This window comes from Hyla sarda, chromosome 8, assembly GCF_029499605.1.
Source record: "Hyla sarda isolate aHylSar1 chromosome 8, aHylSar1.hap1, whole genome shotgun sequence".
Lineage (NCBI taxonomy): Eukaryota > Metazoa > Chordata > Amphibia > Anura > Hylidae > Hyla > Hyla sarda.
The window spans coordinates 116,090,919-116,110,376 of NC_079196.1; the positions used below are offsets into that span (position 1 = coordinate 116,090,919).

Genomic DNA, 19,458 nt, shown 5'->3' on the forward strand with positions numbered 1-19,458 from the left:
CACCCATTCATCCTGACTTGCTGCGAACTCAATACCACATTCCTGCAAACAGAAAATTGAAGCATTCTCTTGTGCTAAAAAACTTAAAATAGCAGCTCTCCTAGCCTTATTTTTAAATACTCTCACATTTTGAGAACAAATAATAATGCTCATAACTATATACAAACACAAAACAGGTATAACATAACCATTAGAAAATAGGTGATTCACTACCTGATATCATTTGCATATCAAGTCCCGGCAAACCTATTGAGAACACATAGTAAAACACAAAGCAGGTATAACAAAGTCATTAGAAAACAGGTGCTTCACCACCTGATAACATTTCATATCAAGTCCCAGCATATCTATTCACCACTTTCAGCAGTCTCCATAATGTCCGTTTCCAGCACTTCAAATGTGTTCCTGGTTTCTGGCGCCAAATTCGTACTCTCCTCACCACGTCTTTTTTTGGCGGACTTCCCACCATGCACCAGCTTGAAGCCATCATTATTTTCATCCTGGACATTATGTTTCCCACCACCCTCCCTGTTACACAAACTAGTCTCTCCAGAGGACTGAAACTCCTCTATGTTAGCAGGATCAGAGGGATGAACAGATTCAGCTGTGTGAACAGGGCTCTGCACTCCCTCAATCACCTCCTCCAGCTTCCTAAAGGCATCAGCCACAGCAACTTGTACATCCACAGGTTACTGAGGAATAACTTTCAGTTTTTGAGGGGCCAACTTCCTCACAATTTCCTCCCCTCTTGCAGCACTTGCATAGCTTGGTCTTTTTGTACCAGGACAGTCTTTATAAACATGCCCTTCCTCACGGCACAGGTCACATTTTTTTGTGTTAGGGCAACTCCCCGCATGGTGACCAGTACCATTACAGTTCCGGCACACCTGTCCCTTAAGGCAGCTCTCTTTCACGTGGCCAAAAGAAAAACAATTGCGGCAATAATATGGCTGTCCAGCATAGGATAAATATCCCCTATGTCCAGCAACAGAAAAACTAGCTGGGGGATGTTTAAAGCCACCAACACAACTGGGATCCACTTTCAGTTTCACAACAAATTTATATTTGCAATTAAAGATTCCCAGTACATTGGTCTGTTTTTCACCTCCACGCACAGAGTCACAATATTGGCGCAGAAAACTTTCAATTATAGCCACATCCGTGAAAGGGTTATAAACATGCACAAGGACAGTTTTTTCTTGAAACCCAAACAAAGGAGTAATCTTCACTCCCTCCATCATGGGGTCCTTGCTAAAATTTCTCAAACGTTCATAAACATCAAGGCACCTACCTTCCTGCTCAAAGGTGACCTCATAAGAACCCTTGCGAGGAGCCTCATTAACGCTGAATATTTCTGACTTGTCCACTCCAAGCTTCAGCATGATGATGTCCCGAACCAGGTAAACAACATTGTTCTTCACAGCACTTCCAGGATCCACCTCCAAACGAATGGTATTCTTCAGACCAGCCATCTCTCCAGGGAGAACTGTCGGCACGAAACCACAGAAAGAGAATCCCTTCCAGCAAACTGGGTAAACCCAGAGATCGCACCCTCAGGCGAGACCAAGGCAACTGCACTTGATCTTAGCCAAAAGGCCGAGAAGCAATCAATCACCAACCAAATACTCCCACATAATATCACATTTGTGAATACAAAAGGTTGTATGCCTTAGATGCATTATTTGTTTATGTCTTATTTTCATTGGGGAGATTTGAATATTAGTATGTAGTTTCAATGTATCAGTTGAATGTAAGAAACGTTACTAGAAATGATTTGAATGTTAATAAGATAAATTAACATATGGTAATGAGAATATCATACAGAAAAGATTATTGCCATAATTTAGAAGAAGAATCAGAAAAAAGGGACCAAAATCTCAATCATGTAAAATATTTATGGGACATGAGTTCCTTTTTCTGTAAAACTATACCAACTTGTTAGTTCTTGATAAGACTCTTACATTTGCAGTCGTCGTCGTCGTCGAAAGAGGTTTTTCTTTATTTGGAGGAGTGATGGGGGTTCAGGCAAAAGCCAGGCTATGGATTGCATTGCTAAATGCTCCATCAGAGTGCAATGGTTGCCTGTCCTTTTTTTAAGTGATGATGTGGGTTTAGCCTGTGCTGTATGTATGTATGGGTGGCTGACTGCCACCCACCCAGAGAGTGTATGGGAGGCTGGTTGGCTGCCAGCCTTCCTTCCATTCCTATGAGTAATGTGAGTGCTCATGAAGGGGACATGGTTGGGTCCACCCCTTTCCCGGTTATCCCCTCTAGGCCTTTTGGCTTAGATCAAGTGTAAAAAAAGAAAGGATCTTGCGACAGATCGCATCCTGAGGCACGTTTTTTTTTGTGTGAATACTTGCACTTGGGTGACTTGTGAGCACATACTGATACATACGTTCCCTATCTGGGGACCATAAATTAAATGGATTTTTGAGAAAGGGAGCTGATTTGGAAGCTTGCTTCTGTCGCCCTATGCATTGACCCGATGTGGCAGTATATTCGGGTAGTGAACAGTGCACCACCCCATTCCAGTGTTAAACAAGAAAGATTCTCATTTAATCCTCCGTGGGTGAGAATTTGAGTTTGAGAATTGGAGACCAAAATGATGAGTTGCACTGACTGGTTTATGAACGTCTATTCATTTAGCGTTTTAATGACCATGTTTGCACACTGATTGGTGTAAAAAAATAAAATAAAACTAAATAATAATAATCTAGCACACCTGTGCAGGTTTGACATGACATGACAGGTAGCTGTCTTGTGGGTGGTGCTGAATCCTGTTAAATGACGTGAGGGTCTCATGCCTATACACAAGGGTGTGTCATTGCTGTTGCTTGACCATGCATTGGTATCTGTGGTCAGTGAATGATAAAAACAAAATTTACCATCCATTGATGGATGGGAAATCCGCCATGAGGCATTTGTTTTTAGAAACTGCTGCTCACAACCAATGTTGCAATGGAGTGTCTCCATCTGCTGGTGGTATTGGAAAGGCATTAGTGCTATGACAGGGTCTGAAGAAGAAGAAGAAGAAGAAGAAGAAGAAGACGGAAAAAAATATATATAAAAAGAAAAAGAGAGAGAGAGAGAGAGAGAGACTGACTTAGTGAGCGAGTGAGTGAGAGAGTGAGAGTGAGTGAGAGTGAATGAGTGAGTGAGTGATTGAGTGAGTGAGTGAGTGAGAACAAATGAGTTAAAGCAAGTGAGTGAGAGAGATCGAATGAATGAAAGTCTGAATGACAGAAAGAAAAAAGGATGAAGAAAGAAGCATGAAGAAAAAAAATGTATATGGAGTTGCTGACATGAGTGCAATCTACAAAGCCGTTGAGGCTGATCCTCATGGGAGGATTATTGCACCAGGACCCTTAGCACTTTTAAAATGCCATTCAATGCCACGGGCTAGATGTAAACTGCAGATGACCATGTTGTGGTAGTTACCATGGATACCCAAGTGATGTGTGAGCTAACACATAGGCCCAACAGATTCCAAGAAGGCCAGAATCACCAGCGGCACCACCATCGATTGTCAGGTCACCCGGATTCAGCAAATACCAGAGTCCAAAATGATGCAGGTTTATACTGTTAATTTTCAGTTTATCGTTACAGTTGGTGTTATTCCATGTCGGAAGGGACGCAGCTACAGCCAGTGGGGTAACTAGAGACAGGCAGGCAGCTATGTGCAACAAAGGTAGGCGTGTTGTTTTCATATGCAGATCTGAAATATTGTCTTATATGCAAGAGGAGGAGTGATGGGGGTTCAGGCAAAAGCCAGGCTATGGATTGCATTGCTAAATGCTCCATCAGAGTGCAATGGTCGCCTGTCCTTTTTTTAAGTGATGATGTGGGTTTAGCCTGTGCTGTATGTATGTATGTATGGGTGGCTGACTGCCACCCACCCAGAGAGTGTATGGGAGGCTGGTTGGCTGCCAGCCTTCCTTCCATTCCTATGAGTAATGTGAGTGCTCATGAAGGGGACATGGTTGGGTCCACCCCTTTCCCGGTTATCCCCTCTAGGCCTTTTGGCTTAGATCAAGTGTAAAAATAGAAAGGATCTTGCGACAGATCGCATCCTGAGGCACGTTTTTTTTTGTGTGAATACTTGCACTTGGGTGACTTGTGAGCACATACTGATACATACGTTCCCTATCTGGGGACCATAAATTAAATGGATTTTTGAGAAAGGGAGCTGATTTGGAAGCTTGCTTCTGTCGCCCTATGCATTGACCCGATGTGGCAGTATATTCGGGTAGTGAACAGTGCACCACCCCATTCCAGTGTTAAACAAGAAAGATTCTCATTTAATCCTCCGTGGGTGAGAATTTGAGTTTGAGAATTGGAGACCAAAATGATGAGTTGCACTGACTGGTTTATGAACGTCTATTCATTTAGCGTTTTAATGACCATGTTTGCACACTGATTGGTGTAAAAAAATAAAATAAAACTAAATAATAATAATCTAGCACACCTGTGCAGGTTTGACATGACATGACAGGTAGCTGTCTTGTGGGTGGTGCTGAATCCTGTTAAATGACGTGAGGGTCTCATGCCTATACACAAGGGTGTGTCATTGCTGTTGCTTGACCATGCATTGGTATCTGTGGTCAGTGAATGATAAAAACAAAATTTACCATCCATTGATGGATGGGAAATCCGCCATGAGGCATTTGTTTTTAGAAACTGCTGCTCACAACCAATGTTGCAATGGAGTGTCTCCATCTGCTGGTGGTATTGGAAAGGCATTAGTGCTATGACAGGGTCTGAAGAAGAAGAAGAAGAAGAAGAAGAAGAAGACGGAAAAAAATATATATAAAAAGAAAAAGAGAGAGAGAGAGAGAGAGAGACTGACTTAGTGAGCGAGTGAGTGAGAGAGTGAGAGTGAGTGAGAGTGAATGAGTGAGTGAGTGATTGAGTGAGTGAGTGAGTGAGAACAAATGAGTTAAAGCAAGTGAGTGAGAGAGATCGAATGAATGAAAGTCTGAATGACAGAAAGAAAAAAGGATGAAGAAAGAAGCATGAAGAAAAAAAAATGTATATGGAGTTGCTGACATGAGTGCAATCTACAAAGCCGTTGAGGCTGATCCTCATGGGAGGATTATTGCACCAGGACCCTTAGCACTTTTAAAATGCCATTCAATGCCACGGGCTAGATGTAAACTGCAGATGACCATGTTGTGGTAGTTACCATGGATACCCAAGTGATGTGTGAGCTAACACATAGGCCCAACAGATTCCAAGAAGGCCAGAATCACCAGCGGCACCACCATCGATTGTCAGGTCACCCGGATTCAGCAAATACCAGAGTCCAAAATGATGCAGGTTTATACTGTTAATTTTCAGTTTATCGTTACAGTTGGTGTTATTCCATGTCGGAAGGGACGCAGCTACAGCCAGTGGGGTAACTAGAGACAGGCAGGCAGCTATGTGCAACAAAGGTAGGCGTGTTGTTTTCATATGCAGATCTGAAATATTGTCTTATATGCAAGAGGAGGAGTGATGGGGGTTCAGGCAAAAGCCAGGCTATGGATTGCATTGCTAAATGCTCCATCAGAGTGCAATGGTCGCCTGTCCTTTTTTTAAGTGATGATGTGGGTTTAGCCTGTGCTGTATGTATGTATGTATGGGTGGCTGACTGCCACCCACCCAGAGAGTGTATGGGAGGCTGGTTGGCTGCCAGCCTTCCTTCCATTCCTATGAGTAATGTGAGTGCTCATGAAGGGGACATGGTTGGGTCCACCCCTTTCCCGGTTATCCCCTCTAGGCCTTTTGGCTTAGATCAAGTGTAAAAATAGAAAGGATCTTGCGACAGATCGCATCCTGAGGCACGTTTTTTTTTGTGTGAATACTTGCACTTGGGTGACTTGTGAGCACATACTGATACATACGTTCCCTATCTGGGGACCATAAATTAAATGGATTTTTGAGAAAGGGAGCTGATTTGGAAGCTTGCTTCTGTCGCCCTATGCATTGACCCGATGTGGCAGTATATTCGGGTAGTGAACAGTGCACCACCCCATTCCAGTGTTAAACAAGAAAGATTCTCATTTAATCCTCCGTGGGTGAGAATTTGAGTTTGAGAATTGGAGACCAAAATGATGAGTTGCACTGACTGGTTTATGAACGTCTATTCATTTAGCGTTTTAATGACCATGTTTGCACACTGATTGGTGTAAAAAAATAAAATAAAACTAAATAATAATAATCTAGCACACCTGTGCAGGTTTGACATGACATGACAGGTAGCTGTCTTGTGGGTGGTGCTGAATCCTGTTAAATGACGTGAGGGTCTCATGCCTATACACAAGGGTGTGTCATTGCTGTTGCTTGACCATGCATTGGTATCTGTGGTCAGTGAATGATAAAAACAAAATTTACCATCCATTGATGGATGGGAAATCCGCCATGAGGCATTTGTTTTTAGAAACTGCTGCTCACAACCAATGTTGCAATGGAGTGTCTCCATCTGCTGGTGGTATTGGAAAGGCATTAGTGCTATGACAGGGTCTGAAGAAGAAGAAGAAGAAGAAGAAGAAGAAGAAGACGGAAAAAAATATATATAAAAAGAAAAAGAGAGAGAGAGAGAGAGAGAGACTGACTTAGTGAGCGAGTGAGTGAGAGAGTGAGAGTGAGTGAGAGTGAATGAGTGAGTGAGTGATTGAGTGAGTGAGTGAGTGAGAACAAATGAGTTAAAGCAAGTGAGTGAGAGAGATCGAATGAATGAAAGTCTGAATGACAGAAAGAAAAAAGGATGAAGAAAGAAGCATGAAGAAAAAAAAATGTATATGGAGTTGCTGACATGAGTGCAATCTACAAAGCCGTTGAGGCTGATCCTCATGGGAGGATTATTGCACCAGGACCCTTAGCACTTTTAAAATGCCATTCAATGCCACGGGCTAGATGTAAACTGCAGATGACCATGTTGTGGTAGTTACCATGGATACCCAAGTGATGTGTGAGCTAACACATAGGCCCAACAGATTCCAAGAAGGCCAGAATCACCAGCGGCACCACCATCGATTGTCAGGTCACCCGGATTCAGCAAATACCAGAGTCCAAAATGATGCAGGTTTATACTGTTAATTTTCAGTTTATCGTTACAGTTGGTGTTATTCCATGTCGGAAGGGACGCAGCTACAGCCAGTGGGGTAACTAGAGACAGGCAGGCAGCTATGTGCAACAAAGGTAGGCGTGTTGTTTTCATATGCAGATCTGAAATATTGTCTTATATGCAAGAGGAGGAGTGATGGGGGTTCAGGCAAAAGCCAGGCTATGGATTGCATTGCTAAATGCTCCATCAGAGTGCAATGGTCGCCTGTCCTTTTTTTAAGTGATGATGTGGGTTTAGCCTGTGCTATATGTATGTATGTATGGGTGGCTGACTGCCACCCACCCAGAGAGTGTATGGGAGGCTGGTTGGCTGCCAGCCTTCCTTCCATTCCTATGAGTAATGTGAGTGCTCATGAAGGGGACATGGTTGGGTCCACCCCTTTCCCGGTTATCCCCTCTAGGCCTTTTGGCTTAGATCAAGTGTAAAAATAGAAAGGATCTTGCGACAGATCGCATCCTGAGGCACGTTTTTTTTTGTGTGAATACTTGCACTTGGGTGACTTGTGAGCACATACTGATACATACGTTCCCTATCTGGGGACCATAAATTAAATGGATTTTTGAGAAAGGGAGCTGATTTGGAAGCTTGCTTCTGTCGCCCTATGCATTGACCCGATGTGGCAGTATATTCGGGTAGTGAACAGTGCACCACCCCATTCCAGTGTTAAACAAGAAAGATTCTCATTTAATCCTCCGTGGGTGAGAATTTGAGTTTGAGAATTGGAGACCAAAATGATGAGTTGCACTGACTGGTTTATGAACGTCTATTCATTTAGCGTTTTAATGACCATGTTTGCACACTGATTGGTGTAAAAAAATAAAATAAAACTAAATAATAATAATCTAGCACACCTGTGCAGGTTTGACATGACATGACAGGTAGCTGTCTTGTGGGTGGTGCTGAATCCTGTTAAATGACGTGAGGGTCTCATGCCTATACACAAGGGTGTGTCATTGCTGTTGCTTGACCATGCATTGGTATCTGTGGTCAGTGAATGATAAAAACAAAATTTACCATCCATTGATGGATGGGAAATCCGCCATGAGGCATTTGTTTTTAGAAACTGCTGCTCACAACCAATGTTGCAATGGAGTGTCTCCATCTGCTGGTGGTATTGGAAAGGCATTAGTGCTATGACAGGGTCTGAAGAAGAAGAAGAAGAAGAAGAAGAAGAAGACGGAAAAAAATATATATAAAAAGAAAAAGAGAGAGAGAGAGAGAGAGAGAGACTGACTTAGTGAGCGAGTGAGTGAGAGAGTGAGAGTGAGTGAGAGTGAATGAGTGAGTGAGTGAGTGATTGAGTGAGTGAGTGAGTGAGAACAAATGAGTTAAAGCAAGTGAGTGAGAGAGATCGAATGAATGAAAGTCTGAATGACAGAAAGAAAAAAGGATGAAGAAAGAAGCATGAAGAAAAAAAAATGTATATGGAGTTGCTGACATGAGTGCAATCTACAAAGCCGTTGAGGCTGATCCTCATGGGAGGATTATTGCACCAGGACCCTTAGCACTTTTAAAATGCCATTCAATGCCACGGGCTAGATGTAAACTGCAGATGACCATGTTGTGGTAGTTACCATGGATACCCAAGTGATGTGTGAGCTAACACATAGGCCCAACAGATTCCAAGAAGGCCAGAATCACCAGCGGCACCACCATCGATTGTCAGGTCACCCGGATTCAGCAAATACCAGAGTCCAAAATGATGCAGGTTTATACTGTTAATTTTCAGTTTATCGTTACAGTTGGTGTTATTCCATGTCGGAAGGGACGCAGCTACAGCCAGTGGGGTAACTAGAGACAGGCAGGCAGCTATGTGCAACAAAGGTAGGCGTGTTGTTTTCATATGCAGATCTGAAATATTGTCTTATATGCAAGAGGAGGAGTGATGGGGGTTCAGGCAAAAGCCAGGCTATGGATTGCATTGCTAAATGCTCCATCAGAGTGCAATGGTCGCCTGTCCTTTTTTTAAGTGATGATGTGGGTTTAGCCTGTGCTGTATGTATGTATGTATGGGTGGCTGACTGCCACCCACCCAGAGAGTGTATGGGAGGCTGGTTGGCTGCCAGCCTTCCTTCCATTCCTATGAGTAATGTGAGTGCTCATGAAGGGGACATGGTTGGGTCCACCCCTTTCCCGGTTATCCCCTCTAGGCCTTTTGGCTTAGATCAAGTGTAAAAATAGAAAGGATCTTGCGACAGATCGCATCCTGAGGCACGTTTTTTTTTGTGTGAATACTTGCACTTGGGTGACTTGTGAGCACATACTGATACATACGTTCCCTATCTGGGGACCATAAATTAAATGGATTTTTGAGAAAGGGAGCTGATTTGGAAGCTTGCTTCTGTCGCCCTATGCATTGACCCGATGTGGCAGTATATTCGGGTAGTGAACAGTGCACCACCCCATTCCAGTGTTAAACAAGAAAGATTCTCATTTAATCCTCCGTGGGTGAGAATTTGAGTTTGAGAATTGGAGACCAAAATGATGAGTTGCACTGACTGGTTTATGAACGTCTATTCATTTAGCGTTTTAATGACCATGTTTGCACACTGATTGGTGTAAAAAAATAAAATAAAACTAAATAATAATAATCTAGCACACCTGTGCAGGTTTGACATGACATGACAGGTAGCTGTCTTGTGGGTGGTGCTGAATCCTGTTAAATGACGTGAGGGTCTCATGCCTATACACAAGGGTGTGTCATTGCTGTTGCTTGACCATGCATTGGTATCTGTGGTCAGTGAATGATAAAAACAAAATTTACCATCCATTGATGGATGGGAAATCCGCCATGAGGCATTTGTTTTTAGAAACTGCTGCTCACAACCAATGTTGCAATGGAGTGTCTCCATCTGCTGGTGGTATTGGAAAGGCATTAGTGCTATGACAGGGTCTGAAGAAGAAGAAGAAGAAGAAGAAGAAGAAGAAGAAGACGGAAAAAAATATATATAAAAAGAAAAAGAGAGAGAGAGAGAGAGAGAGAGACTGACTTAGTGAGCGAGTGAGTGAGAGAGTGAGAGTGAGTGAGAGTGAATGAGTGAGTGAGTGATTGAGTGAGTGAGTGAGTGAGAACAAATGAGTTAAAGCAAGTGAGTGAGAGAGATCGAATGAATGAAAGTCTGAATGACAGAAAGAAAAAAGGATGAAGAAAGAAGCATGAAGAAAAAAAAATGTATATGGAGTTGCTGACATGAGTGCAATCTACAAAGCCGTTGAGGCTGATCCTCATGGGAGGATTATTGCACCAGGACCCTTAGCACTTTTAAAATGCCATTCAATGCCACGGGCTAGATGTAAACTGCAGATGACCATGTTGTGGTAGTTACCATGGATACCCAAGTGATGTGTGAGCTAACACATAGGCCCAACAGATTCCAAGAAGGCCAGAATCACCAGCGGCACCACCATCGATTGTCAGGTCACCCGGATTCAGCAAATACCAGAGTCCAAAATGATGCAGGTTTATACTGTTAATTTTCAGTTTATCGTTACAGTTGGTGTTATTCCATGTCGGAAGGGACGCAGCTACAGCCAGTGGGGTAACTAGAGACAGGCAGGCAGCTATGTGCAACAAAGGTAGGCGTGTTGTTTTCATATGCAGATCTGAAATATTGTCTTATATGCAAGAGGAGGAGTGATGGGGGTTCAGGCAAAAGCCAGGCTATGGATTGCATTGCTAAATGCTCCATCAGAGTGCAATGGTCGCCTGTCCTTTTTTTAAGTGATGATGTGGGTTTAGCCTGTGCTGTATGTATGTATGTATGGGTGGCTGACTGCCACCCACCCAGAGAGTGTATGGGAGGCTGGTTGGCTGCCAGCCTTCCTTCCATTCCTATGAGTAATGTGAGTGCTCATGAAGGGGACATGGTTGGGTCCACCCCTTTCCCGGTTATCCCCTCTAGGCCTTTTGGCTTAGATCAAGTGTAAAAATAGAAAGGATCTTGCGACAGATCGCATCCTGAGGCACGTTTTTTTTTGTGTGAATACTTGCACTTGGGTGACTTGTGAGCACATACTGATACATACGTTCCCTATCTGGGGACCATAAATTAAATGGATTTTTGAGAAAGGGAGCTGATTTGGAAGCTTGCTTCTGTCGCCCTATGCATTGACCCGATGTGGCAGTATATTCGGGTAGTGAACAGTGCACCACCCCATTCCAGTGTTAAACAAGAAAGATTCTCATTTAATCCTCCGTGGGTGAGAATTTGAGTTTGAGAATTGGAGACCAAAATGATGAGTTGCACTGACTGGTTTATGAACGTCTATTCATTTAGCGTTTTAATGACCATGTTTGCACACTGATTGGTGTAAAAAAATAAAATAAAACTAAATAATAATAATCTAGCACACCTGTGCAGGTTTGACATGACATGACAGGTAGCTGTCTTGTGGGTGGTGCTGAATCCTGTTAAATGACGTGAGGGTCTCATGCCTATACACAAGGGTGTGTCATTGCTGTTGCTTGACCATGCATTGGTATCTGTGGTCAGTGAATGATAAAAACAAAATTTACCATCCATTGATGGATGGGAAATCCGCCATGAGGCATTTGTTTTTAGAAACTGCTGCTCACAACCAATGTTGCAATGGAGTGTCTCCATCTGCTGGTGGTATTGGAAAGGCATTAGTGCTATGACAGGGTCTGAAGAAGAAGAAGAAGAAGAAGAAGAAGAAGACGGAAAAAAATATATATAAAAAGAAAAAGAGAGAGAGAGAGAGAGAGAGACTGACTTAGTGAGCGAGTGAGTGAGAGAGTGAGAGTGAGTGAGAGTGAATGAGTGAGTGAGTGATTGAGTGAGTGAGTGAGTGAGAACAAATGAGTTAAAGCAAGTGAGTGAGAGAGATCGAATGAATGAAAGTCTGAATGACAGAAAGAAAAAAGGATGAAGAAAGAAGCATGAAGAAAAAAAAATGTATATGGAGTTGCTGACATGAGTGCAATCTACAAAGCCGTTGAGGCTGATCCTCATGGGAGGATTATTGCACCAGGACCCTTAGCACTTTTAAAATGCCATTCAATGCCACGGGCTAGATGTAAACTGCAGATGACCATGTTGTGGTAGTTACCATGGATACCCAAGTGATGTGTGAGCTAACACATAGGCCCAACAGATTCCAAGAAGGCCAGAATCACCAGCGGCACCACCATCGATTGTCAGGTCACCCGGATTCAGCAAATACCAGAGTCCAAAATGATGCAGGTTTATACTGTTAATTTTCAGTTTATCGTTACAGTTGGTGTTATTCCATGTCGGAAGGGACGCAGCTACAGCCAGTGGGGTAACTAGAGACAGGCAGGCAGCTATGTGCAACAAAGGTAGGCGTGTTGTTTTCATATGCAGATCTGAAATATTGTCTTATATGCAAGAGGAGGAGTGATGGGGGTTCAGGCAAAAGCCAGGCTATGGATTGCATTGCTAAATGCTCCATCAGAGTGCAATGGTCGCCTGTCCTTTTTTTAAGTGATGATGTGGGTTTAGCCTGTGCTGTATGTATGTATGTATGGGTGGCTGACTGCCACCCACCCAGAGAGTGTATGGGAGGCTGGTTGGCTGCCAGCCTTCCTTCCATTCCTATGAGTAATGTGAGTGCTCATGAAGGGGACATGGTTGGGTCCACCCCTTTCCCGGTTATCCCCTCTAGGCCTTTTGGCTTAGATCAAGTGTAAAAATAGAAAGGATCTTGCGACAGATCGCATCCTGAGGCACGTTTTTTTTTGTGTGAATACTTGCACTTGGGTGACTTGTGAGCACATACTGATACATACGTTCCCTATCTGGGGACCATAAATTAAATGGATTTTTGAGAAAGGGAGCTGATTTGGAAGCTTGCTTCTGTCGCCCTATGCATTGACCCGATGTGGCAGTATATTCGGGTAGTGAACAGTGCACCACCCCATTCCAGTGTTAAACAAGAAAGATTCTCATTTAATCCTCCGTGGGTGAGAATTTGAGTTTGAGAATTGGAGACCAAAATGATGAGTTGCACTGACTGGTTTATGAACGTCTATTCATTTAGCGTTTTAATGACCATGTTTGCACACTGATTGGTGTAAAAAAATAAAATAAAACTAAATAATAATAATCTAGCACACCTGTGCAGGTTTGACATGACATGACAGGTAGCTGTCTTGTGGGTGGTGCTGAATCCTGTTAAATGACGTGAGGGTCTCATGCCTATACACAAGGGTGTGTCATTGCTGTTGCTTGACCATGCATTGGTATCTGTGGTCAGTGAATGATAAAAACAAAATTTACCATCCATTGATGGATGGGAAATCCGCCATGAGGCATTTGTTTTTAGAAACTGCTGCTCACAACCAATGTTGCAATGGAGTGTCTCCATCTGCTGGTGGTATTGGAAAGGCATTAGTGCTATGACAGGGTCTGAAGAAGAAGAAGAAGAAGAAGAAGAAGAAGACGGAAAAAAATATATATAAAAAGAAAAAGAGAGAGAGAGAGAGAGAGAGACTGACTTAGTGAGCGAGTGAGTGAGAGAGTGAGAGTGAGTGAGAGTGAATGAGTGAGTGAGTGATTGAGTGAGTGAGTGAGTGAGAACAAATGAGTTAAAGCAAGTGAGTGAGAGAGATCGAATGAATGAAAGTCTGAATGACAGAAAGAAAAAAGGATGAAGAAAGAAGCATGAAGAAAAAAAAATGTATATGGAGTTGCTGACATGAGTGCAATCTACAAAGCCGTTGAGGCTGATCCTCATGGGAGGATTATTGCACCAGGACCCTTAGCACTTTTAAAATGCCATTCAATGCCACGGGCTAGATGTAAACTGCAGATGACCATGTTGTGGTAGTTACCATGGATACCCAAGTGATGTGTGAGCTAACACATAGGCCCAACAGATTCCAAGAAGGCCAGAATCACCAGCGGCACCACCATCGATTGTCAGGTCACCCGGATTCAGCAAATACCAGAGTCCAAAATGATGCAGGTTTATACTGTTAATTTTCAGTTTATCGTTACAGTTGGTGTTATTCCATGTCGGAAGGGACGCAGCTACAGCCAGTGGGGTAACTAGAGACAGGCAGGCAGCTATGTGCAACAAAGGTAGGCGTGTTGTTTTCATATGCAGATCTGAAATATTGTCTTATATGCAAGAGGAGGAGTGATGGGGGTTCAGGCAAAAGCCAGGCTATGGATTGCATTGCTAAATGCTCCATCAGAGTGCAATGGTCGCCTGTCCTTTTTTTAAGTGATGATGTGGGTTTAGCCTGTGCTGTATGTATGTATGTATGGGTGGCTGACTGCCACCCACCCAGAGAGTGTATGGGAGGCTGGTTGGCTGCCAGCCTTCCTTCCATTCCTATGAGTAATGTGAGTGCTCATGAAGGGGACATGGTTGGGTCCACCCCTTTCCCGGTTATCCCCTCTAGGCCTTTTGGCTTAGATCAAGTGTAAAAATAGAAAGGATCTTGCGACAGATCGCATCCTGAGGCACGTTTTTTTTTGTGTGAATACTTGCACTTGGGTGACTTGTGAGCACATACTGATACATACGTTCCCTATCTGGGGACCATAAATTAAATGGATTTTTGAGAAAGGGAGCTGATTTGGAAGCTTGCTTCTGTCGCCCTATGCATTGACCCGATGTGGCAGTATATTCGGGTAGTGAACAGTGCACCACCCCATTCCAGTGTTAAACAAGAAAGATTCTCATTTAATCCTCCGTGGGTGAGAATTTGAGTTTGAGAATTGGAGACCAAAATGATGAGTTGCACTGACTGGTTTATGAACGTCTATTCATTTAGCGTTTTAATGACCATGTTTGCACACTGATTGGTGTAAAAAAATAAAATAAAACTAAATAATAATAATCTAGCACACCTGTGCAGGTTTGACATGACATGACAGGTAGCTGTCTTGTGGGTGGTGCTGAATCCTGTTAAATGACGTGAGGGTCTCATGCCTATACACAAGGGTGTGTCATTGCTGTTGCTTGACCATGCATTGGTATCTGTGGTCAGTGAATGATAAAAACAAAATTTACCATCCATTGATGGATGGGAAATCCGCCATGAGGCATTTGTTTTTAGAAACTGCTGCTCACAACCAATGTTGCAATGGAGTGTCTCCATCTGCTGGTGGTATTGGAAAGGCATTAGTGCTATGACAGGGTCTGAAGAAGAAGAAGAAGAAGAAGAAGAAGAAGACGGAAAAAAATATATATAAAAAGAAAAAGAGAGAGAGAGAGAGAGAGAGACTGACTTAGTGAGCGAGTGAGTGAGAGAGTGAGAGTGAGTGAGAGTGAATGAGTGAGTGAGTGAGTGATTGAGTGAGTGAGTGAGTGAGAACAAATGAGTTAAAGCAAGTGAGTGAGAGAGATCGAATGAATGAAAGTCTGAATGACAGAAAGAAAAAAGGATGAAGAAAGAAGCATGAAGAAAAAAAAATGTATATGGAGTTGCTGACATGAGTGCAATCTACAAAGCCGTTGAGGCTGATCCTCATGGGAGGATTATTGCACCAGGACCCTTAGCACTTTTAAAATGCCATTCAATGCCACGGGCTAGATGTAAACTGCAGATGACCATGTTGTGGTAGTTACCATGGATACCCAAGTGATGTGTGAGCTAACACATAGGCCCAACAGATTCCAAGAAGGCCAGAATCACCAGCGGCACCACCATCGATTGTCAGGTCACCCGGATTCAGCAAATACCAGAGTCCAAAATGATGCAGGTTTATACTGTTAATTTTCAGTTTATCGTTACAGTTGGTGTTATTCCATGTCGGAAGGGACGCAGCTACAGCCAGTGGGGTAACTAGAGACAGGCAGGCAGCTATGTGCAACAAAGGTAGGCGTGTTGTTTTCATATGCAGATCTGAAATATTGTCTTATATGCAAGAGGAGGAGTGATGGGGGTTCAGGCAAAAGCCAGGCTATGGATTGCATTGCTAAATGCTCCATCAGAGTGCAATGGTCGCCTGTCCTTTTTTTAAGTGATGATGTGGGTTTAGCCTGTGCTGTATGTATGTATGTATGGGTGGCTGACTGCCACCCACCCAGAGAGTGTATGGGAGGCTGGTTGGCTGCCAGCCTTCCTTCCATTCCTATGAGTAATGTGAGTGCTCATGAAGGGGACATGGTTGGGTCCACCCCTTTCCCGGTTATCCCCTCTAGGCCTTTTGGCTTAGATCAAGTGTAAAAATAGAAAGGATCTTGCGACAGATCGCATCCTGAGGCACGTTTTTTTTTGTGTGAATACTTGCACTTGGGTGACTTGTGAGCACATACTGATACATACGTTCCCTATCTGGGGACCATAAATTAAATGGATTTTTGAGAAAGGGAGCTGATTTGGAAGCTTGCTTCTGTCGCCCTATGCATTGACCCGATGTGGCAGTATATTCGGGTAGTGAACAGTGCACCACCCCATTCCAGTGTTAAACAAGAAAGATTCTCATTTAATCCTCCGTGGGTGAGAATTTGAGTTTGAGAATTGGAGACCAAAATGATGAGTTGCACTGACTGGTTTATGAACGTCTATTCATTTAGCGTTTTAATGACCATGTTTGCACACTGATTGGTGTAAAAAAATAAAATAAAACTAAATAATAATAATCTAGCACACCTGTGCAGGTTTGACATGACATGACAGGTAGCTGTCTTGTGGGTGGTGCTGAATCCTGTTAAATGACGTGAGGGTCTCATGCCTATACACAAGGGTGTGTCATTGCTGTTGCTTGACCATGCATTGGTATCTGTGGTCAGTGAATGATAAAAACAAAATTTACCATCCATTGATGGATGGGAAATCCGCCATGAGGCATTTGTTTTTAGAAACTGCTGCTCACAACCAATGTTGCAATGGAGTGTCTCCATCTGCTGGTGGTATTGGAAAGGCATTAGTGCTATGACAGGGTCTGAAGAAGAAGAAGAAGAAGAAGAAGACGGAAAAAAATATATATAAAAAGAAAAAGAGAGAGAGAGAGAGAGAGAGACTGACTTAGTGAGCGAGTGAGTGAGAGAGTGAGAGTGAGTGAGAGTGAATGAGTGAGTGAGTGATTGAGTGAGTGAGTGAGTGAGAACAAATGAGTTAAAGCAAGTGAGTGAGAGAGATCGAATGAATGAAAGTCTGAATGACAGAAAGAAAAAAGGATGAAGAAAGAAGCATGAAGAAAAAAAAATGTATATGGAGTTGCTGACATGAGTGCAATCTACAAAGCCGTTGAGGCTGATCCTCATGGGAGGATTATTGCACCAGGACCCTTAGCACTTTTAAAATGCCATTCAATGCCACGGGCTAGATGTAAACTGCAGATGACCATGTTGTGGTAGTTACCATGGATACCCAAGTGATGTGTGAGCTAACACATAGGCCCAACAGATTCCAAGAAGGCCAGAATCACCAGCGGCACCACCATCGATTGTCAGGTCACCCGGATTCAGCAAATACCAGAGTCCAAAATGATGCAGGTTTATACTGTTAATTTTCAGTTTATCGTTACAGTTGGTGTTATTCCATGTCGGAAGGGACGCAGCTACAGCCAGTGGGGTAACTAGAGACAGGCAGGCAGCTATGTGCAACAAAGGTAGGCGTGTTGTTTTCATATGCAGATCTGAAATATTGTCTTATATGCAAGAGGAGGAGTGATGGGGGTTCAGGCAAAAGCCAGGCTATGGATTGCATTGCTAAATGCTCCATCAGAGTGCAATGGTCGCCTGTCCTTTTTTTAAGTGATGATGTGGGTTTAGCCTGTGCTGTATGTATGTATGTATGGGTGGCTGACTGCCACCCACCCAGAGAGTGTATGGGAGGCTGGTTGGCTGCCAGCCTTCCTTCCATTCCTATGAGTAATGTGAGTGCTCATGAAGGGGACATGGTTGGGTCCACCCCTTTCCCGGTTATCCCCTCTAGGCCTTTTGGCTTAGATCAAGTGTAAAAATAGAAAGGATCTAGCGACAGATCGCATCCTGAGGCACGTTTTTTTTTGTGTGAATACTTGCACTTGGGTGACTTGTGAGCACATACTGATACATACGTTCCCTATCTGGGGACCATAAATTAAATGGATTTTTGAGAAAGGGAGCTGATTTGGAAGCTTGCTTCTGTCGCCCTATGCATTGACCCGATGTGGCAGTATATTCGGGTAGTGAACAGTGCACCACCCCATTCCAGTGTTAAACAAGAAAGATTCTCATTTAATCCTCCGTGGGTGAGAATTTGAGTTTGAGAATTGGAGACCAAAATGATGAGTTGCACTGACTGGTTTATGAACGTCTATTCATTTAGCGTTTTAATGACCATGTTTGCACACTGATTGGTGTAAAAAAATAAAATAAAACTAAATAATAATAATCTAGCACACCTGTGCAGGTTTGACATGACATGACAGGTAGCTGTCTTGTGGGTGGTGCTGAATCCTGTTAAATGACGTGAGGGTCTCATGCCTATACACAAGGGTGTGTCATTGCTGTTGCTTGACCATGCATTGGTATCTGTGGTCAGTGAATGATAAAAACAAAATTTACCATCCATTGATGGATGGGAAATCCGCCATGAGGCATTTGTTTTTAGAAACTGCTGCTCACAACCAATGTTGCAATGGAGTGTCTCCATCTGCTGGTGGTATTGGAAAGGCATTAGTGCTATGACAGGGTCTGAAGAAGAAGAAGAAGAAGAAGAAGAAGAAGACGGAAAAAAATATATATAAAAAGAAAAAGAGAGAGAGAGAGAGAGAGAGACTGACTTAGTGAGCGAGTGAGTGAGAGAGTGAGAGTGAGTGAGAGTGAATGAGTGAGTGAGTGATTGAGTGAGTGAGTGAGTGAGAACAAATGAGTTAAAGCAAGTGAGTGAGAGAGATCGAATGAATGAAAGTCTGAATGACAGAAAGAAAAAAGGATGAAGAAAGAAGCATGAAGAAAAAAAAATGTATATGGAGTTGCTGACATGAGTGCAATCTACAAAGCCGTTGAGGCTGATCCTCATGGGAGGATTATTGCACCAGGACCCTTAGCACTTTTAAAATGCCATTCAATGCCACGGGCTAGATGTAAACTGCAGATGACCATGTTGTGGTAGTTACCATGGATACCCAAGTGATGTGTGAGCTAACACATAGGCCCAACAGATTCCAAGAAGGCCAGAATCACCAGCGGCACCACCATCGATTGTCAGGTCACCCGGATTCAGCAAATACCAGAGTCCAAAATGATGCAGGTTTATACTGTTAATTTTCAGTTTATCGTTACAGTTGGTGTTATTCCATGTCGGAAGGGACGCAGCTACAGCCAGTGGGGTAACTAGAGACAGGCAGGCAGCTATGTGCAACAAAGGTAGGCGTGTTGTTTTCATATGCAGATCTGAAATATTGTCTTATATGCAAGAGGAG

At 43.2% G+C, this 19,458-nt stretch overlaps 10 pseudogenes; all 10 read left to right on the forward strand.

The window, feature by feature from the left end:
- Positions 1 to 2,263: 2,263 nt before the first annotated feature.
- On the forward strand, positions 2,264 to 2,527 carry LOC130288831 (U2 spliceosomal RNA; annotated as a pseudogene).
- Positions 2,528 to 4,006: 1,479 nt separating this feature from the next.
- Positions 4,007 to 4,270, forward strand: LOC130287784 (U2 spliceosomal RNA; annotated as a pseudogene).
- A 1,480-nt stretch (positions 4,271 to 5,750) lies between these two features.
- On the forward strand, positions 5,751 to 6,014 carry LOC130287795 (U2 spliceosomal RNA; annotated as a pseudogene).
- A 1,483-nt stretch (positions 6,015 to 7,497) lies between these two features.
- LOC130287807 (U2 spliceosomal RNA) lies at positions 7,498 to 7,761 on the forward strand (annotated as a pseudogene).
- A 1,486-nt stretch (positions 7,762 to 9,247) lies between these two features.
- On the forward strand, positions 9,248 to 9,511 carry LOC130287818 (U2 spliceosomal RNA; annotated as a pseudogene).
- A 1,488-nt stretch (positions 9,512 to 10,999) lies between these two features.
- On the forward strand, positions 11,000 to 11,263 carry LOC130287829 (U2 spliceosomal RNA; annotated as a pseudogene).
- Positions 11,264 to 12,743: 1,480 nt separating this feature from the next.
- Positions 12,744 to 13,007, forward strand: LOC130287841 (U2 spliceosomal RNA; annotated as a pseudogene).
- Positions 13,008 to 14,487: 1,480 nt separating this feature from the next.
- Positions 14,488 to 14,751, forward strand: LOC130287852 (U2 spliceosomal RNA; annotated as a pseudogene).
- Positions 14,752 to 16,235: 1,484 nt separating this feature from the next.
- LOC130287863 (U2 spliceosomal RNA) lies at positions 16,236 to 16,499 on the forward strand (annotated as a pseudogene).
- Positions 16,500 to 17,973: 1,474 nt separating this feature from the next.
- Positions 17,974 to 18,237, forward strand: LOC130288400 (U2 spliceosomal RNA; annotated as a pseudogene).
- Positions 18,238 to 19,458: the final 1,221 nt, after the last annotated feature.